The 19,646-nt window shown below is 32.2% G+C and overlaps 1 protein-coding gene across 1 annotated transcript in view; it reads right to left on the bottom strand.

The window, feature by feature from the left end:
- The window catches only part of LOC130445617 (tyrosine-protein phosphatase non-receptor type 13-like), an 89,629-nt gene that overhangs the window by 68,112 nt on the left and 1,871 nt on the right, over positions 1-19,646 (bottom strand). The gene's annotated exons all lie outside the window — the stretch shown is intronic.

The following is a 19,646-nucleotide window of genomic DNA, read 5'->3' as shown; positions in this document are numbered from 1 at the left end:
TCTTTTTATGCTTTTAGGAATTTTTTTCTTTAAGTAAAAATTCTTACAACAAAGTAAAGTACTCGTTAAAGTACCTTTTTATATAAAGAAAGATATTGCAAAAAGTATAGGAAGAATATGACGGTACTGAATCAACGAATCTGAATATAGACACAAAATATCATTCGCTGAAAATACGTGGTTAGGCTAGGTTAGGAAAATTTATTTTTCATCCCCTATCCTTGCGAGAGGCCAAAAATTCTTTAAGGTACAATCATCTAGTGTGTTATAAGAATATCTGGTTCCGGGGGTTCCCGTTTTCGCAACTCTAACCAAATTTTTAATTTGCATGTAATATGCCATTCGGCTTGTTATGTTTTTCAACAAACATTTTGAATATTCCTTTGTTCACGTTTTGTAGCACAGTAGTCACTTCGGATTCATTTATTCTAACATTCAAATTTTAGAAGAAATCAATTTGTTATCTCACTCCATTCCATAAATTGATTCCAATTCTTCCTCTACCTATTCACACTCCAAATAAAAGTAAATGTTAGTGAATTTGTGGTGATAACAAATTAATTTCCTCAAAAACACGAATTTTAGAATAAATAAATCCGAAGTGACTACTGTACCACAAAGGCATATTCAAAATGTTTGAAGAAAAATGTAATAAGCGGAATGACAAAATTCTATTAATAATTTTATTTAAAAATCTAATGCACGTAGGGGCCTGATAACTTTTCTCTTAAGTAGGTGATTTCATGGTAAAAACATCACCATAACGTTTTCCGAGTGGCATTTGACCTATGATTATCCTGCTAGCTTTCTTAGAGTTAGTTACTATGAGTCATACCGGCTCCGAGCACGATTGAGTCTTAGTAGAAAAACCGTTATAAAAACATTTGGGTAGTGTCAAATTGAAACATCAGAGAGCAAATCATATTTCCAACTATAAGTGCATTAAAAGTTTTATTATTTTTGTAGTTAATTTGTTATTGTCGTTTTAATAAAAACTTATTTAGAACATTATTGTGTCACAGACGCACGTAATTGTATTTTTCATATTCCAGGTTTATGAGATAAACTTGACAGCTTTTATTAAACTGATTTGATGTAATTACTTTCGCAACCAGTCTCTATTTCTTAAGTTTGCATTGTAATCATAATTTTTATTCTTCTTCAATAATCTAGTCATGTTACAGTACCTTCTTTCATTCCGAGTTTCCATTTATATCCAGTGTATTGATGTGCTCATTCAATAATATATAACTCTGACACTGAAACGTAATATTTTTTTCTGTACTAATTTTCCCCATACTAATGATCTTACAATGTATTTAATTCACGATAATCCAATGCAGTAAGTGTTCCATTATTAACTTTCTTCCAAAAACTTTCATTCACTTCACGTATAATTTCTTCGGATGAAGGAGAAGTGAAATTACTGTTCGGCTTATCGATATACAATGACATTTTGTCATGGAATTTAGACTCATTCACTGATGATTCCACTGTTTTGTTCATGCTCGTTCTCAAATAATTTCAATACCTGCCGAATAATAAAGGCACATAGTTTACTGTTAAACCCATGCAAGACACATTAGCACGTCACTTGCTTCTTTCGTTTTATAGTACGGAGAATTGTACTTAAATTTTTGTACTAACCCTTCTGCGGTTCTTAACATGGTCACTACAAGAGTTATTCGAGATCAAAGGTTCAACGAACGATTTTTTCCGATTATCTTGTTAACAGTTATTAAAAAAAATCGTAACTAACAAATTTGTAGCATATAAACTTAATAACAAATAATGCAGTTTTCCAGAACATTCGATTTTAAAAGTTGTAATCGTTCCTTTTTCATATATTGAATGCATTAGTTTGTTAAGTTCATTCATTTATTATTTATCATGAATGCAACTCAAAATTAGAGACATTTCTATACTCAATTTCTATGATTTAAATGCCAAAATATCTATAATCGATGAATAAACACAAGAAATAAATCAAAAATTACTTCTGACATTAAAAATATTTACAAGTTGTTATCAGAAAAAACACATTTTAAGTGTCAATGCTATTGTAGGTCCGCGCGAGATCGTCTTTTCGAAATAATTACAGCGAACCCCGGAAGGTTCAAAGAATTCTCGATGTAAAAACAGAGTTTCCTCTTTCTTTTTCCATTCAAATTACAGCTTCAATAAGCATCTATTTCAAGTAATCGTGTGCCATTGCATAATTTTAGTGAATTAGTATTTTATTATAGTATCCTACTTCAGTTTAATATATGCGAAGACATACTGGGTGGATTTAAGGAATTTTAAAACTCTATTGAACAACTCATAGTTTCGAATTGACTCTTCAAGGTTTCCATCTTTAATACAATACTACTACACTCCTTGTAGCAAAAATTATCCATTCGTACAATCATGTACGAGGATGTATTGATATCTAGTTAGCCTAGACCAGTTCCATGCATAAACAAAATATTGCGTTACCATAACAACGAACAATAACTTATTAGAAGTGTTAGTGTAAAGTTTGACGTCGAAAAAGTAAACCAGAGTTACGCAATAAATTAAAAGAAAAAAAAATGTCCACCGAAATTGTGAAAATCGAAAAATTGGAGTATCGAGCCATCATTAAGTACCTGTATTTAAAAGGGTTAAGAGGTAAGCAGATTTACGAAGATATGCTTAATAACGTTGGTGATCAATGTCCTTCGTATGCGACCATCAAAAATTGGACTACAAGTTTCAAAAGAGCTAAATTTTCCATTGAAGATGATGACCGATTGGGAAGAGCAGTTTCTGTGTCAGTCCCCGAAAATATCGATGCAGTTCATGACATGATTTTATCACACCGTCGAATTGGGCTAAAACGGATATCTGAAGCACTGGATATTTCATACGAACGCGTTCATCATATAGTTCACGTCAATTTGGACATGAGAAAAATTGCTACAAAGTGGATCCCCAAATGTTTGAATGTTGACCAAAAGCATGCAAGACTTCTAAAACGAATTGTTACTATGGATGAGACTTGGGTACATTTCTACGATCCAGAAACAAAGCAACAATCGATGGAATGGCGACACTCTGGATCTCCAAGACCTTAGAAGTTTCCAAAAATCTGCTGGGAAAGTTTTTCCTTCAGTTTTTTGAGATTGCCATGGAGTAATCATGATTGATTTTTTAGATAAGGGTAGAATAATAACTGGAGATTATTATCCGACATTATTGACCACTCTACGGGAAAAAATTAAAGAGAAAATACGCGGAAAGCTATCCAAAGGTGTTTTGTTTTAGCAGGATAACGCCCCTGCACACAAATCTCATGTGCCATGCAAAAAACTAGTGATTTGGGGTTTGAATTACTGGAACACCCCCCTTATTCACCAGATTTGGCTCCGTCCGACCATCATGTCTTATCTCAACTGAAAAAAAGTTTGAAAAGTCGTAAATTTTCTTCCAACAAGGAGGTAATAAAAGCTGTCTGGTTTGCAGAGCAAGAAGAAACATTTTTTTGAAGGTCTAGAGACGTTGCAGGTTCGTTGTAATAAATGTATCCAATTAAGAGTAATGAAATATTTTGACATTGAAATTTTGTTTGGTTCAATAGTAGGCTAATTTATTCATCAATACTTGTTACTATTATTTTTATTTTGAAAAAGCTCGGACTCGATTTACAAGGTACAATCATAAATGTCTTGTCTGGATAACTGGAAAACTTAATAAATAATCATTTAAAAAACACCAATCCAGGTGCTAGATAAAATTATGGCGGTGTTGTGCATTTTATTAAGTCAACACATGTTTCAATAACGTTTATTTAACTAAAATGTACAGGATTGAAATGTCAGAAACGTATATGTAGAAATAGGAAAAGCACACACATCAGCCCATAGTACATATTGCCAGGGCTGGATTTAGCATTCTGACGCCCCTAGGCTCAATAATCTTTTTCAGCTCCTAGGCTGGTTAAAGTTACTTTTCAAAGAATCTTCATTAAAAAATTATATCATGTCTATATGTTAATTGCTTAAAGACCACTCCAAATATTTTTTGAGGAGTTTACTTGATTCTGGGCTTGAAAAAATGACGTCTTAAAACACTTTTAACAATTTTATGTATTAAATAGTGAATTCACGTTCGTTGGACTGAAACAGAACGATCCAAGCCGCAAGGCATTTCCGCAACAAAGCATGGCTCTTGATGTTACCGCAACGGCTCCAAATTAAACGAAGAAATGTATTTCGACCCACCATACCGATCCTCGGGCCCGAGGAGAGAATGACAGAATTAAAATGGCGCTCCGGAGAGTATTGAATTTTTCTAAAACCTAGTATAAATTCAGATTGATACTCTTTTAAATATTTTGTTTTGTCTGGGCCGCGCTCTTTGGAAGCTTGCGCCCATAGGCCTGAGCCTACCATATTGCAAAGGGCAGTAAGTAAAATAAACAAAAAATTTGGGAAAAAGTGAATCTAAGAAACAGTGTTTATTGGCTAATTGTCACTAGATATCAAAATGAATATACTACTAGACAGCCATCTAATAATGTTGAAATTAAACAGTTAGTAGCATGAATTCTTGTAGCACATAGTACAGAAATTACTGAAAATATTTCTGACAGAAGATTGCAGTCAGAGATTGTGGAAAATCCAATACACAACAAATGTTTTGACAAAAATATCAAAGCAAGCCTATACAAAGTTTTGTGCTGAATCCCATTTCACTTGAACAAAGAATAGTTCAGTAAGACCTGGATGCTAAGAAGGCTACAACTATTTCTAGTGCGGAATGCATGATATCAGAAATTCATACACAAGCTTTCGTAAATGATTAATTAAATCTTAGATCCATGTTACCCAAAACTCGTAAAGTCCTCCTATTCCATCCGAGCAAATAAGTATGCAAGTTTTATGGGGTAAGGTCATCTTCAATTCACCAAAAATTGAATAATCGGGCAGGAATCAAGATTGTTGTTTGGAAAGTTTTCCGACCTGAGCTTGAAGATGTCATCATTCAATCAATATAAGCTGCACATGCGAGGGAGATTCTCACTTAAATTTCAACCATATTGTTCCTTTATATTTTATTTGACAATGGTGTTAATGAGTCGTTGTGAAAATTTTTCTGAAAATGAGAAAAACTGAGAATCTAGCTGTCATTAAATATTTGTTTTTCAAAGACAATACTTCACGCAAATGAAAAAGGAGGCAGACACTGTTTACGCAGACCGTTTCACCATCTTTTATGATTGTAAAAGTTTGGACAGCTGAAATCAAATGTGGCTGTGTCAGCTTGACGGACGATAAGTGTTCAAAACGGCCAAAAATTGCATTAGAGAAATTACAAAAAAGAATTTGATGCAAAATAAAGTGTTGATGCGAAAAAAGTGCTTTTTCATCAGGACAAGGTACTTTTCCCACACTTTGGTGATTGCCTTGACTAAATTCACGAATTTTACTTCGAGTCGGCAACTATTATTTAGAAGGATTAAAAAGGAGATTATTCTAATGGTTTTCTTATTTATTTCTAAAAAGTCAACAAACAAACAAATGAATAAAAACCCCTTTCTGGTTCTAAAAAATCGGAGCTGTGATAAAAACATGTAATAAAAAAACGTTTTATTCGCCAGACTCTCATTATAACGAAAAGGACCTGCTTCACGGGCCACGACCTGGACGAGTTCGTCAAATTATGTTAAATAATATTCGACGAAACTCCCAATGGAGGACGATATTTGGAATTATTACAAGTCATAGAAATAGTTAATCGTGTTTATGATATTGTCTTCCAGTCAGTGGGCAAGATTACAACCATTTGTTTGATTAAAATAGCCAAATTAAATAATTTGATTGCTTATTTTCAATATTCTAACTTTCCAAATTGGAACACCTATATATTATTATTTTATGTACAAAATTGCGTTAGGAAATACTAGTATAGAAGTTTAATCATTCGAAAAAAATAGTATTTGAACCATATAATATTATTCCAAATTACAGTCTCCTTCTCTACATATATCTTGTCCTTTGAATATCACATGCAGACGAAGAGGGTATAAGCTAACAATACCTTAAATAATACTAGTGAATGCATGTAAAATATTACTTCTCACTTGAGCAAGCGCCAAAGGAAATAATTTGAAATATATTATCACAGGTGGTGAAATGTATAGAATTATTTCCATATTATTCAGGTGGAAACCAGAATATTTCCCCTACGATCTGTTATATCAACAAAAATTTTTGTTTATCTTTCAAATGTACTCTCAGATTCAACGGGTTGGAATCAATGACTGGATACATTAATCTGTATATCTGTCAGGATCATTTTTCAAATATCGTGCGCGGAATTTAAAAAGTTTACTCGTAGTTAACGATTATGAGTATACTGAATGTAAAATTTATCTATTCCAGATAATATATCAGTTTCTCTTTTATTTATATTCATATAAATCACCACCTACATCAATGCACTTGTTTAACTGCACTACTTAATGACTTGAAGCCAGACAACTTTTGGAATGACCTCCAAAAATTGTTGAATCGTTTCATCTAGTTCTCCTCCGTTGTAAATTGTCGACCAAGTAAATGTTTCCGTAGGTACTGTAACTTATTCTATTTTCAAGTAAAAGTGAATGTCGGTGCATTATCTCGACTCAAGACTGCAGGTAAACATTTTGTGGTGTACCAGTAACTGTTTTTAACACAACTTTGCTTTTTTGTCATTGTTGGCTACCAGCTAAACACAGTTTTTGAAGGTCTTTTAATATCAAAATTGCATCGCAATCATTCAAGGTTTTGTTCCTTACTTAAATCAATTTTAGAATATTAGTAATAATTGCGCGCACATGCATTAAGCAGATCAACATAACGCCATTTTGAGCTCGCTGTTGGTTGTTTGTTTATCTTGAAGCTTTTTGAAACAACTGATGATGATAAATTCCTCTTATTTTAAAATTCGAGAAACGTTAAACGAAGTGAAATTCATCTAGAAGGTATACAGGGAAGCTTCAATGGGCAATTCAATGGTGAAAACATGGATTACACAGTTTGAAGAATAGTATGATAACTCCTACAGATCTTCAAGAGTCTTGATCACAACGCCGATGACGAATTGAAAAACCTGTTACCTCATGGTCCAATCTAAAGGTGGCAATATTCTATAGTTTGAAAAGACATCACTTTTTCTAAAATCAATTCGTTCTTATCAATAATGTTTCTTTAATGGTATCTTAATGCGAGGTGATGAATAATAATTTTAGTCAATTACTGAGAAGTATAAATGAATAAACTTGACGGTTTTTTAACGGGAGAAAGCGCCACATATCAAAAGACTGCCAAACGAATTGGAAATTGCAGATGTCTGGCTGGAATTGGTGAGTCTGGAGATTTTATTGGGATTTGTGGCAAGTTTGCCGTTCAAAATTGTATTTTCAAGAACATTGCCCATAATCTTGTACCGTTGCATAGCCTAGGCGCATTGAAATTTCGAAACAAAATTATAGGTGAGACATTTTTTATCGCAAGTTTTGTTGAGGCATTCATGGTAAACTCAGCGAATTCAAAAATTGTCAAAATAAAAAGACACATTTAATACAAAACACTCAAATTAAAATGTCAAATAATAAACGTAATACATTCGATATATACAAAACTTAGTTTAATAATGCCAAGTTATTGATGTGTACTGTAACTTAGATTATTTTAAAGTAAAAATTCAACCGTGCAGTGTATGTCGATGTATTATCTCGACTCAAGAACTGCAGGTAAACATTTTGTGGTGTACCAGTTAATTGAAACTGTTTTTCGACACATCTTTGATATTGATGTGTACGTCGAATACAACAGTATTCAACATCAACTGCATTTAGTGGTAATAGTATAAATAAATAATCCAAAAACCGATTCACTGACATGCACACAAAAATGCAGAGCCCTCTGCCGGGCTGAGTTGGGAATCTAAATCATCCAGGCCCCCACTTAAGTCGATACAGCCGTTTAGTTACAGTATAGACAAATAACCTATATACTGACTGTAAATCTAAACCATTCAGGGCGCCACCCAAACGCATTCGAATCGGTCCAGCCGTTTAGGAATTTTGTGACATACATACGTACAGTAGAATTATATAAATAAAGATATCGCTCAGACAAACGAATTTTTGTGTTCCAGTTTTAATGATTGCGGCACTAATTTCTCACATATTTTTCTATAACTTTCAGTCAAAATATCGCTACTTAATGAAATGTTTATGATGGGTCCACACGATACAGACTTCTTAGAAATTCTATAGAATTTTGTCTGTGCAAACTAGACAGTACAGACAAATTCGGTGCGATCCAAAAATATGCATGTAGGTCTGCGTGTAAGTCTGCATATTTATCGTAGGTAAGAAATTTAAATTTTTATAAGACTGAAACATTGGAAAAATGAAAGTCTGAAGTAATGAAAAGTCTGTACAGACATTCTATCCAAATGTTTGAGTAAAATTTTTTACTCTGACTTCATAGTCTGTACAAGTATGTGTACGAACAAAAGTCTGTATCGTGTGGACCCACCATTAGAATATCTCTTGTTAATTAATGATTTTGCATAATCTGTATTTTTGCTATGTTATGTGGTGTTTATAAACATTTTGGACGCCCTCCATGTGGATCGTATAATCATTTATGCTACTGTTTAATTTTCTACTGTTCAAATTGAAAGTGAAGGGGTTTTAAACATTTTGAACATTTGTTTGTAAATTTGTTTTGGGAGTTTCATCTCGTAGTGAATCTATTACTGTTCATTTTAAAAATACTGCTTCGTATCAACTTCAAACAACTGAAAATGTACAACGAACCTTCTCAATATCTTATTATAAGACGCAAAAATAAAAATAATAGCACCTGCAAATTCAGTAAAATTCTTCTTCAAAATAATCTATGTACGACTATGTTTCGTGTTTTTGACATAATGCATCTGTTATCTTTATTTAGAATGTGGCGAAAGCAATAATTTAGAGGTATAAAAACTAGATGTACATTTTTTCTGCCGTTAACGTGAATAAAATTGAGTCATATTTCATAAATTCGTCGTGATGTTAATCTCTGTCATGCTACCGTAAGCTATAGATATTTAAATTGAAATTAAGGAAAAAGCAATGTAATAATTCTCATCAATCAATATTAACATCTTAGAAATTTTATTTAGATCTACACATCTTTATTTACAAATGAGCGCCGGTTATAGTAGGTGTTAAGCCGCGTTTACACCGGAGTTAATAACACAAGTTTTTAACATTTAACAGTCATTAACATATGTTAATAACATTTTCTTTTGGCTGCTAGTTTTGTTATCAACAAAAGTTAAAAACTCCGCCATTATCAACGCTCATGCACAGCCAGCAGTTCTAGGTGAGACAATGGTGCGAGAGGATGTTGAGGGGCCACTGGCGCGCTCTGTGTAGCAGGATGCCGGGCGAGGAGGTTGCGGGGAAGAGAGGAACCTGTTGTTAAGAAAAGTTAACGCGCTAAAAGAGGCCATTAACTTTTGTTATTAACATTTGTTTAAAACATAACACATTTCCTTTGATCTTTACCGACTCTGGATGGATAACATAAATCTTGTTAATAACATGGAATTTTCTGTTGAAAACACGAGTTATTAACTTTTGTTAAGAGAAATTTTTTGGCGATTCTGCTAAGTTAATAACTTTTTGTTAAAAACTCGTGTTATTAACTCCGGTGTAAACGCGGTTTTATAATATCTTCGACGGAGTTTGGTAACTCAAGAGGTGAAGAATAAAAAAAAACAAAAACGGAAAACCAGTTCCGGCAATTCTATACTATAGTTAAGTTAAAAAATTACCTTGTGTGAACGAGTACACAGTACATATCTCCAAATTCAAGCACTTGAAAGAAGGATACAGAATGAAAGAAACTGCTGAAATATTTAACAGATGCGAAATATGAAGAAGATATCTTGGTTATCCATATATCATAAGTACATGTAATTATGTAACAAGCAATTCCAGCTTGGTTAACATCTGAAAAGTTCATCTTATGAACTCTTTCGTTCAACAAAAGGCTCAATTGTGTCTTCCTAATAAGCAGCAGCTAGATTCTGTTCAAAAATCATAGAATAGTTTGACGACATATATTCTCTTCACTACAACCTGATCGTCCTCTTTTACTTCATTCCTATGTTATTAACTTTAGTAAATTGCTGATATTACAATTTTTTATTCATGCACGTAAATCTATTCAATTTTAATTCATTCTATTCGAATGGTTTCGTGTGTAAATATCTAGATTTGATCATTTTCAAATTTTTCTGTTTCTTTTCCATATATATCGTATTATTTCAATAAATATGATATAAGTAAAATGAAAATCTGAAATACCCAAAAACAAAAGAAGGAATATTATATATCAAGTACCTGGTAATAATTGTGAAGCCGTTTACATAGGACATACAACTCAATATTTAGAAAATAGATTCAGTCATTAATATAATAAAAACTGAAACTGAAATAATGAACCATGAAATATAAAAAAACATTAATTCAATTATCAAGATTCAAAAATTCTTGAAATGGAATCAAATACACGGAAAACAGAATTTTTAGAAATAGCTCACATACATAAAAATGAGAAAGATTTGAATTTATAGTATATAAATTTTAAAGCCACTACGAATAATTTAATTGATGGATGCAATCTCGCATAATTTTCCTGGAATTTATTGGTATATCTTCTTTATTATTTTTATATCTTAGTGAGGAGTTTTTCCTTATTCTTCACTTAGTTTCTCTCAATTGTATTGAAACTAATCTAGATAACTAGAGAGTTTTATACTCATATTGAAGCTTGAATATTTAAATCGAACCAGCATATCCAATAATTCTACATGGTTGTCAGCCTTATACTTTATGAACAAATTTTGTATAACTGCTTCAAAATATTTCCAAGCAAGCCTTTCCATATCATTCATAAATATAGTAGTATACTTAAACCGAGAGCTTTCTGTCAAATAAACTGAAAACATTAACCATTTCTATTTAGTATGTCAAAAATTGCTTCCTTAGCCGTTATTTTTGTAAATAATGGTGGATGAATGTATTTTTTTTTGAAACCAAGGGTTCAATCATCACATTTTCCTCCCCAACAACAAAAGCATTTCATAAGCCAGTCCAATGACGTGATTTGGCTCAGAACTTCTTCAAATCGACACAGAACACCAGCTATGTTCAGTATATTTCATTTTCGGTAAAATTATTGAAACCACCTCATAATCTTTTTAAATAAATGTTGATTATATAATTGAAATGACAGTATATTTATTTCCATTATGTAGGACTGTTTTAACACTTCGTTTACACTACTGTCATGGGACTGATATCAATCAGATAAAAAACTACCAGTCTCTTATACGATATGTAGATACTCAAACGTCTGACGCTTGACGCTGGTAGCTCAGCACGTTTTTTAGAAAGGTCTTAATATCTGATGAAATGATTAAACTCATTCTTCGAAAATAACTTGAGATTTGATGATCTCCCGCAGTATTCAAAGTCGTCATCTACTTGGAAGAAATAGGGGCTTCAATTTGATTCTCCTGAAGTTGCCGCACTACTTGAGATACTGGTAGACATTTTCTGAGGGAGGAATAAGCCTTTTTGATGAGCAAATATAAAGTTATTTCCATTTATGATTATTATTTTTATTGATGTCCACTGCATTAGACATATAAAAGTACCACTCTTCATATTAATTTCTCGCTATACCATAAACACTCCAATCTTCAAAAACTTAACGTGTGCCTTTCTCCATATTTTACCTACACTATGAGATACCTACATTTAATCTTGTCATAGAATTTCCATTGGTTGCTTGTATTCCATCAATAGTTATCTACTATTTTCTTTTGAATTCAGTCTCCTATTCGGTCATCTTCGTTATAAATCTACTAAATTGTCTTCCTCTTTGGATACTAATAAGTTCTTGAAAGTGCCAACCATGTTTCAAGCATTTGTTCACCTTTTATAAATAGGCTTGGGTTTTCTGAATAATTAAAATACTTTTTACTCGATTTATACGCTCCACCTCCACCTTGAATTCAAATATTTTATCGTGAGATACAATATTTTCCTTGAGTGCCTATCCTAATTTTCTTTTGAAAAATACCTAATTCATTTTTCCTCGAGGCTATTATAATATTCCGGTTTTAGATATACATAAAAGGAAAGAACAGGAAAGTGAGATAAGGGGCCATGTAATTTCATCCCAATTTGTGTCAGCATCATTTCTCCCGATAATTTCTGGTAGTGACACTTATTACGGTTGTGGGACGTACATAACTCGTTCCTTTTAATAAAGAGTTGGTTGATTCTTCCAGTTTTTTTGTAGGTGTTCATTAAAAATATAAAAACTGGCAAGCAGTTCTTGAATTTACGTGATAAATGCATCGCCTTCACAGAGACTTTTTTTTCAAATTATATTAGTAATATTTGCGAATTTGCGAATTTTCACGAAATTCAATAAAATTTTTTTTAAATTTCTTTAATTTCTTATTTCTTAGACCTTTTGATATATTAATAGATCTAAATGTTTTTCATTTTAGATCTTCTGTTTTAAAATTAGTTTTTTTAATAATTTTTGGAAGATAAAATTTGACGTTTCGACTTCTCTTTAAGTCTTTATCAAAATACGATATTGACACTGACAATTTGCTTATTTATATTAATCAATAGCTCAACTATATCATGAACATCAAAGTAAGAATGAAATCAAAATAGAAAATGTTCTAATAAGAAAAATTCATTTTTTCTTAGTCCTTCCATCTCAAATATGTAGCAGTCTTAATCAATCAAATTATTTGTAGTTTTGTTAGAATTTACAAAATAGAACTTAAATCATTTAGGTCTTTTCTATCATATTTCGTTTTTATGAATGTAAACCATTTCTAAAAATTGTATTTTTCGTGTATTGCATTCCGTTCCAAAAATTTTTGACTTTTTATAATTGAATTTTTGATGTTTTAAATTTTAATTTAGTGAAATGTTTGGATAACGTATTATGTCCTTTATGGCTTGTACTAATATCATATTTACTAAAATAATTTGATAGTTGTTGGGAAAGTCCTTGTACATATGGTAAGAAAAAATGTTTTATGTTTCGTTTCTGTTCTGTTTGTTAATTGATTGTAGTGTCTGTTTATTCTTTTCTTGAATATGTTGTTCATCATTTTTCTAATAGATTTATTAGATAATTTGGGCTAATTCAACACAATGCAGTGGAATTTAATGAAATGAAGAATGCCTACCTTTCAATGATTGCATCAAGTAAATACACGGATTGATACTGGAATGCTGGCTCAAGCAGGAGTATACAAATGAAATGAAAGTAAAGTATGAATCCTTTCCCGGAAAGGTATGCTATGCTTTTATTATACTGACCTAGTTTAGAACACATCTACACTGACAGTGCAGCGGAATTAATGATTCTGTAAAATATGAATACTGAATCAAAGCTTATTCTGGAATCTCAATTAACTTGCTGGAGAATGAGATCTGGATCCATAGCTATAAGGATCAGAATCAATGAAATTACTGACGTCCAGATTAAGCTTGATGTTAGTCACCCACTGACAGGACTTGGACCAACAATGGAAATACCTTTCTAGTTAATTTAGGAATAACTTAAACTGTGGAAAAGAAAGGGAAACAAATAGGAAGGGCTTTTATACAATTTTCATATCTCAACTTCGTTGGGGATTATTCTTTACTTTGCAATTCATCAGTGTACTTCAGTTTATATTTAAAATTTGTTTGATACTTCACGCAAACAATGGCTGCAATTTTTATGCTCTCCTTTTAACTTGAAAGAATAGTTCGCCAAACTTCAGTACTAAGATTTATGTAGTTTTTGTCAAATAAATAGATTTGTTTTTAATTTTGTTTTTCATTATATTGCACTAGTATGTAACTGGGAGTAAATAACATGATTTGCACATCAACTGTTAGAACTATATATTTACACTTTCCTTTCGCGAAGTCTTTGTCTCTATTTTTTTTAAACGACTCTCTTTTTTCTTCTGCTGATTATTTAGAAACATTTCTTACTCAAGGTGCCCTAAATGGTGAGTTAAGGAAACATCACATCTTTCTTTGGGTTACATATTTTAATTTTTTATGAATTCATTTCTTCAAATATTCAGCAGTACTCAATTCTTTTTACTGCTTGTTAACGACGCACATGTATATTGTACATAAATCCATTTTACTAAAAAAATGTAAGCCTCAAGATGAAAAACGACAATAATGCGATTAAAGTTCAGAAATATCTATTATTAAACTCATCTAGTACCAACATTGGACATGATTTGGAACAAATTACGTACGTACCAAGATAATGATTAAATGTTAAGGTGTGTTGTGGTTTTAAAGAGATAAAAATTGACAACAGAATTGTATTATAGAATATTCTATATGATGTCGGTAAAGATAGTTCTGTACAAAATCCACTGAAAACTTTTCCTAAACCTATATTGATTACCACGATGACTTGACTTCTATGACTATTTTTTTAAATATACTTCCCCGAGCGACAAATACATAATAACTATCTCTTCATGACTAAAACAAGTTTTTGGCAATTTTTTTAATTGTAAAGTAATTTTGAAAGCTTTAATAATCTATATAATACTTCAAGATAAACATTCTTCTGTCTATCATAATACACGAATGGGACTCCGTGTTTTTTAAGATCAATTTCACCTAAAAAAATCAATTTTGTTAATTCTCGAAAAGAACAGTTTTTACTGTACTTTTCTCTCGTATTTACTAAGCTTGGTAATTAATCAAATATCAGAAATCAATTTACAGCAGATTTTTACAATTTATATTAAACGGAGAAATTAACGGACTAAAATTAAATACAATCGTTGGTAAAGGGAATAGGATGTGAAGATGGAGACGAAATGAAATGTGAGAAACATCAACACGTGTAAAACTTATTCACTCAACACCTACCAAAATAACACAGAAATGGCAATCGTCAGTAAATTGATGGGATAATCCAATAAAGTGAAGATAAAATTTTCATTTCCAGGCTTTAATTATTTCAGTGGGACTTCGAATTCTCAGTTCCGAGTTGAATTATCTCCAATCTTATTTTCTGCAGATTTATTTCCTAAATGTCTTTTCGTAAGATTACTAATTCAAATGTTTCAAATTTGCAGTTCATGATTTTATAGGTTTACATTGCAGCTACTAAATTGAACACTGATTAGAAATTACGTTGATTACAAACTATATGAACATCTGACATTTAGAATTGCTTAGTATACTGATTCAAAAAAAAAATGAAAAGCTACTGACTTATATAACAATAAATATTGTAACGGGTACACAAAACGCCGTGTCACAAGTCGCTCTTGATTATTTTTAAGCTGTTTAAACATTCGTATTACTCACTAGAGCAACATGCGACTTCTGACTTTTACTTATGTATCTTATTAAAAATCGGACTACATTCGAACTCCTTTGAAATGTCATCATTTTTCTCAAAGTGAAATAAGTTTTAACGATATCAAACAGAACTATTCATTGAACTATCTGCTTTAAAGGTTGGCATCATAGGATTTGTAAGTATGAAGACAGATACATAATCCTCCAGATGAGTTCCACGACATTATAATACCAACAGCGATTACTAACAATTGTTTTCTATCTGACAGGCCATTTTATAACTGTAAAATATGCATGTGGTTTTTGAAATAACACAAGCTTCAACATACAAATTTATATGAAGGATGATACCCTGAGTCGATGTTCTAGCATTTTTATCGCATCTCGAAAGAAAGATTGTCGAACCACTGCACATATGACTTCATTATATGAAGTATAACTCTCACTACGTAGATGACTTATCGGTTGAATCCAAATCTGAAGATATAATGGATGCTGAGCTAATTCAGAGCTTACCTGAGTTATACCGGCTATTACAATGGCGGATCTGCAACTAGATGCTTTACCTAACTTCAAAACTAAATTGGTGTAACAAGCACCTGTAGTTGTGGCACTCTTTTAGACGTTATTTACTAAAATTTTACCTTCAGTTTACCAAAATACAATTAGCATGGCCTTCCTGCAGGAGGTTGCATCTCGAATTTTTATGACATGGCTACTTCGAATCCTTACTCTGTATTTTGGTCTCTACATCATAGTAATGGTTCTATGACTCTTCCATTATTACTAATCTTCCAAGAAAATTTTCTCTATTTTTTCTATTCTGCGTGGTTGAGTGTGGTATCCGTCGTTAAAACAATTATGACAGACCACTAACTTCAACTGTTTGTCTATGAATTACACGTAGTTCTTGAAACACGACATCACGAACTTTTTCTGGACTATTTACCACATTTGAATCCACCTCACTACGTCTTTAATATGTCATATGATGGAAATTACCTCAAAGTATCCATAAAATCTTTGTGATTGGAGTTGGGGTCATTTATGTATTGTAATGTTTTTATTTTTTGATTGTAACATGTAAATAGACGTATAATAAACTACCCGGCGCGCCCACCAAATTCTCCATTCTATCAAAATAATAGGAGAGGACCGGCTCCACGGTCCATATCATGGACAAGTTTATTACAATATTTAATATCTTGAATTCTGTCTTCTACTGTAGGCACGTTTCAACAGGTGACAATGTTAATGATAAATAACAGAATCTTACAGTGAATATACAGCACCCAAAATAAATAGAGGAATCGATCAATTTAGAACTAAATGAGTTATGTTGATCCAAATGTATTGTCTTCAGCTTAAGCTGCTCCTTAAATAATAGATTCTAAAACGAAAACACAACGTGTAATATTCACCTTTTGTAGAAAGTAATAGTTACTGCCTAACAATTGTGTGTGAACTTTCAAGGTAGGCAGAACAGTAAAAGACAAAGAGGCTCAGACAATCGTTAGAGAAATATTCGACACCTATGGGTTAATGAAGCAAGAAAGAACAGATCGAGAAATAGAATGAAAAAACGAAAGTGGGATTAAACTAGCAGAGCTATTAAAAATTGGACATAACTTCTCAGCGTATCATCGCGAATGAATCGGAGGTTGTGAGAGATTACTTAGAATGTTTAACGAATAGATCAGACACTTTATAAATGAAACGAAATATGACTGGTGTTAATATACTATAATGTTTGTTTATTATTACAAAACCACATCTAACACATATCAAAGATACACACCCTTTGAGGTTCTGGACAGAGAATCTAAGTATGGGAATTGAGCCTCATTGCGATTGAAACTATTCATAAAGAACTCAAATATAAACTTCAATACTTCTAGAAAAGAGCTGAGGAATTTTTCATAAAGCACTAATTAATGAGGCAAAGTCAATAGCCATTCCTACAGATTTTAGTTAAGATGGAATTACTGGAACATACAAAATACGGTTTTACGAAAACAAGAGTAAGCCTATTATTCTGATCTCTTGTACTATCACATATCCACCTATCGCCTCTAGAAGTCACGTGTTTCCAGTGTTGCTGTATCAGACGCTAGATTAGCTGTATCATCAGATAATTTCCACAACTCGTATCAGACTTGCAATTGTTAATACTTCTGCAAAATTTTCCAATAAAACTCCAAATATTCGACTACTACTATTCTCCACTAGATTTGCACATCGAGTATGGAAGTACTTCATAAGAATTCACAGCTTCATGCGAAGTAATATGTCAAAATAAGATTGTTAATTTTCTGAAAGATGGAGGTGAAAGAATATCTCTGTGTAACTAATGTTGAAATAATAAAAATTATCTGTCACCTTGTCACGTTCTAAATAAAATAATCCTACTTTTCGTGTGGAATCTAATTTTTCTGTTGCTTTTCAAGGATAACGTTGAAGAAAATACGGAGTCATGAAATTTACTATCAAAGGATCTCGTTGTAGAAAAATAAGAATAACAAAACGTTTCGCTATATCTACTATAGTATATACATCATGAGGCTGTAGCTTGAAATAAATTCAGTAGTTTGAATACTAAATTTTTGTAAAAATGTGTATTGTTGGAAAATTAGTTCAATTTTATGAAAACTCAATCTAATTATAGTATTGGCGGGGATTGTTTTGCAGTTTAAAATAACTATTAATAGCAAACTCATTTCTTCCGTGGAGCGTCCGAATCTGTCAATGGAGTATGAGGATAGATAGATGGGTAGAATGCGGTCTATTGATATTCCTCCTTCAGGCTTTTTTATGACTTAACTTATAATGCAAAGTTTTTAAAACGAAGCTAATATGTTGAGGAGAAAATAAATGGCTGGCAGATCAATGTTTTCAAGTTTGATTATTTAAAAAAAGTAGCTAACGGTACGGGAGCGGGGGGGTGTGATTAGAAACAGTATTAGTGTAGATTTCTCAGTCGCAATGCCGCAGTGGTCTGGTGAATATTGTACGGTCGCCATCGAGGCGTTTTTGAAGAGTAAAAATTCTTTCGTTGTCGCTCATCGACAAGAATATTAAGTAATGTACCAAATGTTAATTCAAATCGGTCCTTGGTGCAGAGGTTCAGCTTCTCGGTCTGGGCCTAGTCGATCTGCGAGGACGACAGATAACATTTAACGAGAAAATATATGACTTTCAATACGGAAAAGGGGAGCTTCATTGGGACTTTCAAGGGCAATTATTCTTAAAATTTTGGAAAAAGCTTTGTTATCTCATTTTTTCAATATCAAAATCGTCCAAAAATTACGTCAAACAAATTAACATTATTTGACGTTAAAATTTTTGTTGAAGTGTTTTCGCACTGTTAATTCAATTTTTTGAGCGATTTTCATTTAAAAGTTCACGTTAACTAACACAATTGCCATTACTGATTTCTAATAACTCTGAACTGAAACACCATAAACCATTGCATTACCCTAAAATAGCTGTTTGGTACGCTTTATCCACGATTGGGGTTATTGGTCTTTTTTTGAAAATGCCCGTGGCCAGGCGACGAAAGTCAATAGTGAGAAATATTAGCATTATTACTAATTCTTTTTACCGAAATTGTGAGCTCATCCATAATTATCATAATGCTCGTGCTTTCACAATACTGCGACTAAACACACGGCCAGGACTTCAATAAATTCGCTTGGAGAAAGTATGTCTCGCAAACTAATTTGGGGACAACCTACCCAAGGTCACTCAACTTGTCTCCCGTGGATTTTTATGAGGCTTCGTTTTGAATAGTGCTGGCAACTCCATAGAAGGTATTAAAACTAATTATAAGGTAATAATATGTATTTGTAGCAAGCTTCGAATTAAATATTATTATTAGAATAAAATAGAAGGTAGTTTCCTGTAAATATATCTTAAAATTATTGCGAAAATCGTTTAGAAATGTACCTCCACAGAAATTAATTAGAAGGTTTATAGTTGACTTTCCATTAATAATTACCTACCTGCGGATTCGTGCCGGTTTTTATAAACTTTATGAACGTATTATTGTCTTGAATCCTCATGAATTGTAAAAACGAGAGTCAATAATGAAATAAAATTCAGTATCGGGAAGCATTATTAGCAATATGATGGATTCACGATCTTGGGACTCGAAAATATTCTTAAAAAAGAGGAGATTTGTGTGCGCGAAAAACTTGTTAAT

The sequence above is a fragment of the Diorhabda sublineata genome, chromosome 6 (assembly GCF_026230105.1).
Source record: "Diorhabda sublineata isolate icDioSubl1.1 chromosome 6, icDioSubl1.1, whole genome shotgun sequence".
NCBI classification, from domain to species: domain Eukaryota; kingdom Metazoa; phylum Arthropoda; class Insecta; order Coleoptera; family Chrysomelidae; genus Diorhabda; species Diorhabda sublineata.
The sequence above is the reverse complement of the archived record's forward strand: the minus strand, read 5'-3'. Positions and strand labels throughout refer to the sequence as shown.